General features: G+C 40.6%; 1 pseudogene; it reads left to right on the top strand.

Annotated features, from left to right (window-relative positions):
- Nucleotides 1–293: 293 nt before the first annotated feature.
- LOC114687901 overlaps nucleotides 294–6,000 on the top strand; it is a 66,087-nt pseudogene continuing 60,380 nt past the window's right edge.

Here is a 6,000-nt window from a genome sequence, read left to right as displayed (position 1 = left end):
TTTAGTCCAAGATGGTCTTGAACTGATAATCACCCTGCCTCAGCTTTCTGGGTGATAGGATTACTGGAATGCACCATGCTGTCTGCCAACATTTCTTATGCTGGAAAGAATTGTTGGGAATGTTTGCTTTGTACAGTATTGCAAAGTTCAGTGCAAACATTGTTAATATTTCTATTAAACTGATGTGAATTGAAGTTTGGAAAAGATGTGACATACTTAGACTAAGTTTAATGGGTGTTTGGAATGTTCCTAAAGCTAACTATTTTTTTCCTTTCTGCTGTAGGTATATTTTATTTAGCCAAATGTATGACAAATTAAGTGAAAACTCAGTGGCAAAAGGAGTGTTCTTGGAGTGCCTTGAGCCATGTATTTTAAGTGATAAATTGGTGAGGATTATACTCCAAGTCATGAAAGACTTGATTGTTCATTTCAAGACAAAAAGCTAATGGAAAATGTGGAAGCCCTCATATTGTACACATGGACATCATCAGCCTAGACATTCAGCAGGTAAGTTGACAGTCTGCCCACTTGAGCAAGAACTATTCCTTCACTGATCAGATTTACCTGACCAAAATGTCTCTCCCTGCTTTCCACAGACCCTAGTTATTGAGCCCTTTTGCTTATTGATACACTTCTTAGGACTTTATGTAAGTAGAAATTAGATAACAAATGCCCCAAGTCAGAGAGTGATCCTTGGCCATTTTTCAGAGCTCCTGGCAGTTCATCTTTAAATCACCCAGGAAAGGCTTCTTGCCTGACTCTTATTCAGTTTGCTCACTAATGTAGCTTTCATCTGGCAGGTTGTTTCCAACCATGGATACCTTCTCATTAATAAAGACCATTCTTACATTTAAGAAAATGATGTCATTTAAAAATCAGCTAGTATATGAAGCAGAATTGAGTTTTGAAATAAGAGGGTGGTGTGAGAGAAAATGACAGGGATTTTTAGAACAAGTCAGCAGCCTGTGGTTGATGGTGAGCTTTCAATTTTTATGTGAGGTTCGCTTTTGTTGCTTAAAGCATTTCACAGTTTAATTCTTTAATTCTCATTAATCCTCATAATGAGTGTCCAAGCATCTCCAGCTAAGATCTGAGTGGCTTTCAGATGTCTTAGGAGGACCAGTCCCTTCTAAAGGTTCAGATCCCACAGAACGAGAGCTTAGAAACTCTACTATTCTTTTTCTAATGTGAGCATTTGAGGTAAAGCAGGGTTCTCTGTACACATTCCTTTTTGGTATGTGGGTTATTTGGAGTAGGTGGCATGGTCTCCCAACAGCTCAGTGTTTTGAGAACATATTATCACTTTGTCCATAGATGACTGTCATAGCTAGGAGAAATTTTTATTCCTTCCAAGTATTTTCAGATTTTTCTAAGTACAGTGTAAATATGCTGTGATCTCTCTCTCTCTCTCTCTCTCTCTCTCTCTCTCTCTCTCTCTCTCTCTCTCTCTCTCTCTCTGTGTGTGTGTGTGTGTGTGTGTGTGTGTGTGTTTGCTGGTGTGTATCTTTGAATGTGGAGGCCAGAGTTCAGTCTTGGGTGCTGTTTTTTAGGAAGAACCCACTTCTGTTTGGACCTGTCACTGGGACCTGAGCTCTCTGATTAAGCTAGGGCTGCTGGTCAGAGCTCCAGGGGTCCTCCTGTCCTCACTTCCCTGGTGCTGAGATTATGTGTACACCACCACACCTGACTCTTTTCATGGATGCTGAGGATTAAACTCAGGTCCTTAAGTTTGAGTGGCAAACACCAACAAGCTGTCTCTCCAGGCCCCAAATAAAAATCCTTTTTTAGTTTCTTTTATCTGCAGTATTTGTTAACTCCTTCCATAGTGCTTGTTGCATGTCAGGCCCTGAGGATGCTGAAGCCATCCTGGTTGTCAAGTGTCTCTTCATAAAGCTTAAATTTAAGGAGAGAAGTCTGGAGGTTTGCAGAAAGATAAGTAAATGAACCAGAGATTATTTGAAAACAAGTGTTAGATTAGAAATCAAAAGGACAATATAGTAGAAATAGGCTACCTGAGATTACAGAGTATCTTTGACTGACAGAAGGTATCAGAAAACTGAGGGTAGTGGTGTGTGTCTGTTATCCCAGGATTTGGGGTTGTGGAGGATTAGAGGTTCAAAATACAGAATAAGACAGACTACAGCCAGTTTGGGATCCATGAGACTCTCTTTCAAAGAAAAAAAAGGCTTTCAGATGCAGAGAGAAGAAATCAATAATGCATGTATTTTGGATGAGAAGTTCATTTTCAGTAAAAAACCAATGCAAAGGGGAGAAGAGACTGCCTTGTGTGTTAAAATGACAGGAAAGAGGCAAGCAGATCTGGAGGCCAATGATTAGAAGCAGAGCTTGCAGGACAAGGAAAAATTTGTTCATTTTGTTCTAAGAGCTGTATAGAAATCATTAGACTGTTTAGCAAAATCACTCTGCTGCCAGGTATGGTAGATGATGGAGAAGGTCAGTGTGATGGAAGTCAATGTGATGGAGAAGGTCAGTGTGATGGAGAAGGTCAGTGTGGTGGAGAAGGTCAGTTTGATCTGATGTTCTTGAGACTAAGTTGGATGTGAGGATGTGTGAGTGAGGGATGAGGGTATGTAAAGATGTTGTTTACATACAGACATATGGACAGGGTGAATAGTGATTACCTGAAGGTAATTGGAAGACAAGTGGTCCAACTCTGAAAGGCAGAGGCAGGAGTCTTACTTTCCATTTCTTTTGTGTGGTAGCTGCTAGACATCTTGGTGAAGATCTTAAGCAGCTGGACAGGGCAGGGGAGGTTAGGGTAAAAGACATGTCCGTCATAGTAAAGAGAAAGAGAGGGCAGAAATCCTACAAATCGCTTGTTTTTCTACTTCTGCCTCTGGCCACTTGTCCTTGTCTCTGCCAAGCCATTCTCCTCCAGTTGTTTTGACAGTGGATGATGTGACACAACCCTCATGGGAACAGAAAACAAGGACCTCATTCTGCTAGGCATCTGCTCTCTTCCTTCAATGTCTCCTCTCCTCTCCTCTCCTCTCCTCTCCTCTCCTCTCCTCTCCTCTCCTCTCCTCTCCTCTCCTCTCCTCTCCTCTCCATTTATCCCATGTCACAATCCTTTCCCATGTGGTTTCCCATCCTTACCATCATCTACTGGTGCAGCCCCTCATGGTCATCTCTCTTCTTTTGGCTCATGTGTCGGATGTGCTCATGCTATTCTGAATGACTTTGAATGCTGAAGAGGAAGTCGGGCTCCTTTAGAATGCTTATCTAATTATAAGCAATTGTGTGTGCATGCATGTGTTTAGTTGGATGTCTTCTACAAGTCTATTCATTATGTCTTTTATTTTTGAGATTAAAATATAATTATATCATTTTCCTCTTCTCTTTCCTCCCTCTCGACCCTCTTAAATATCCCTCTTGGTGAGTCTTAAATTACACCATTTTATTGTCTTCTTTGATGGTGTCCAAGCTGAGTGTAAGCTCTAGGAAGGTAGAGCTCCAGGCTGCATTTTTCTGAATTGCTTTGTTCTAGTGCTAAAGAGATGTTTTGTGAATTTTTGAAGAACTGTTTTAATGATTAAAAGTAAAATAAATATTGAAAAGAGGTTACAAAAAACGAAATTAGAAGTTGAGGGCTATTTTAAAGTAGTTGTACTGTTTGAAGTAATACTGAACCTGCAATAACATCCTTCCATTGGGTTTGAGGATTTCAATTTCAGTTTCCACCAGAGAAGAAGGAATACAAAAACTTAAGGAAGAGAAAGGTCTTCACTCCCAGAGTTTGAGGGAAAATCGTTGGTGTCACATGACTCACGAGACTCTCCCCTTTACAGGTGGTTCTCATGTGTTGGGAGAATCATCTGTATGATGCCATGATCTATGTCTACAACAGAGGCATGAATGAGTTCATTAGCCCAATGGAAGTAAGACACTTTCTAACTCGATGCATTTCATATTGTCTAATCTCCCTGTACTCTATAGTTGTATACTTGGAATAGCTTGTTTTCATCTATTCATTTTAAATTTTATATCAGCTTATTAGAACTGTGTTCATTTTTTTAATTAATTTTCTTTTTTGTTTTTCAAGACATGGAATCTCTATGTAACTGCCCTAGCCGTTCTGGAACCCTCTTTGTAGAACAGACTGGCCTCTAACTCATAGAGATCATCCTACCTCTGCCTTCCAAGTGCCAGGTTTAAAGGCATGTGCCACCATGCCATCTCTAAAAAATTAATTTTTTATTATGTTTATTTGTGTGTGTGCATGCATGTTAGTGTGTTTATGTGTGGACAGGCATGTGCATGTTGAGGACGTGTGTGTGTGTGTGTGTGTGTGTGTGTGTGTGTGTGTGTGTGTTGATTCTCTTTCTTCTGCCACATGGGTACTGGGGATTAAACTCAGGCTGCCAGTGTGCATTTAGCACTGAACCATCCCACTCACTGGCCCTTACCTCGGGACTTTGAGGTGGTATTTTTTTAATTTTTTGTTGATGATTGAACTCAGGACTTCTGTATATTGTGCATTCTCTACCTATAGGGAGAGAGCTGCACCTCTAGCTTCAGTAGTCTTTAGTTGCATATGTAACTATTTAAATATCAGGGAACAGTAGGTAGAAATAATGCTTACTGTTAACTTTAAGTTCTATTGTGTTTTATGTAACTTTTAGAGAAGGTCTAAGAAATTTTTATGAGTATGATAGGAAATGAAGAGCCGTTGGGCAGTGCTGTTTTGTGAGTATGTTCTGTGAGTAGGTCAGGAGTCACTGTGAACTGCTACTGTGTTGCTTTGCTGAGTAAGGAGTGTTAAGGCATTCATGATAATGCTGTCTCCCAGGATCTCTGGGAGAATGTAGAATGTAGAAAGTAGAGGCTTTGATTGAAACCATCTTGTTGTCACTGTGCATGATATGGCTACAGACACATGTTGCTTTCTCAGTCTCTGCTTGTTGCAGTCATGACAGTGACCCTTGAGGAGCTAGATACTCACTTTAGTATTGTTTAGACAGTTGTCGCTCATTCAGTTGCCATTTGTTGGAGCACACCACCTTGGTCACACTTTTTTCTCTTGGTCAGTTTCTAACCTGACTGGATGATGCTGAGAATCTGTTCTTTGCTTTAACCATATCAGTTGTCCTCTTAGCAAGGCTCCACTCTTCCTCACATGTGGAGCATTCTCAGGACACTTCTAGACCACCAGTAGGAAGAATTAATGTAGTTTCCAATTTTTCTCAAAACAATTCTGTAAAACCAGTTCTAGTTTGAGACATCTATTCCACATTGATAAAAATGGTTGTCAAGGTAGAGTTGGTAAGATGGCTCAGTGAGTAAAGGCTCTTGACAACCTGACCTTGATCCCTGGAAACTACATGATGGAAGCAGAAAACCAATTCTCACAAGTTGTCTTTTGACCAGCACATACATCCTGTGGTACACCCACATACTCCCACATAGACACGTAGAAATAAATTAATTAAAAAATTAAAGTGGTTGCTGTATTTTTATATTGTTTTTGATAATTTAATTTTATATGCTTTTGTTCATTTATGAGAGGCCAGGCAAATATCATGACAGTCTGTCCTAATAAGTCAGTTAAGAACTAGGCCTCAGTCCCTGCTCCTTGGAACTGAGCAGGCAGTTTCTGAGGAAGCCACAAAGGACAATCAATCTTCAGTGCCTCTGACAGCAGAGACAAGGGAGATATCATGTTCCAAGCCTGGGCTACTGAGCCAGTCCCCACAGTCAGAGTGTACAAGGCCAGCTAGCCTCCACAGCAGCTCACGGTAATAATCAAATAAGCACAAAGCCTGGGACTTGTCCAGGCCAGCCCAAAAAGGGAAAAGGTGCTGACTAGCCATAGCCAAGTCAAATATATTAATATGATTGCCACTTGCTTAAGCCTATCATATCTCAGATGACCTAACTGCCCTAGGAACTCCCCTTAGCTAAGCTTAAAGGAGACTGCAAGCTTCTCTTGGGATTGTCATCATTTTGCCTTTGTGTAGAAATAATAGGCCCCAGCATGCT

Source organism: Peromyscus leucopus, chromosome 23 (genome assembly GCF_004664715.2).
Source record: "Peromyscus leucopus breed LL Stock chromosome 23, UCI_PerLeu_2.1, whole genome shotgun sequence".
Taxonomy (NCBI): Eukaryota; Metazoa; Chordata; class Mammalia; order Rodentia; family Cricetidae; genus Peromyscus; species Peromyscus leucopus.
Note: the sequence above shows the minus strand (reverse complement) of the source record. Positions and strands in the feature narration are given on the sequence as shown.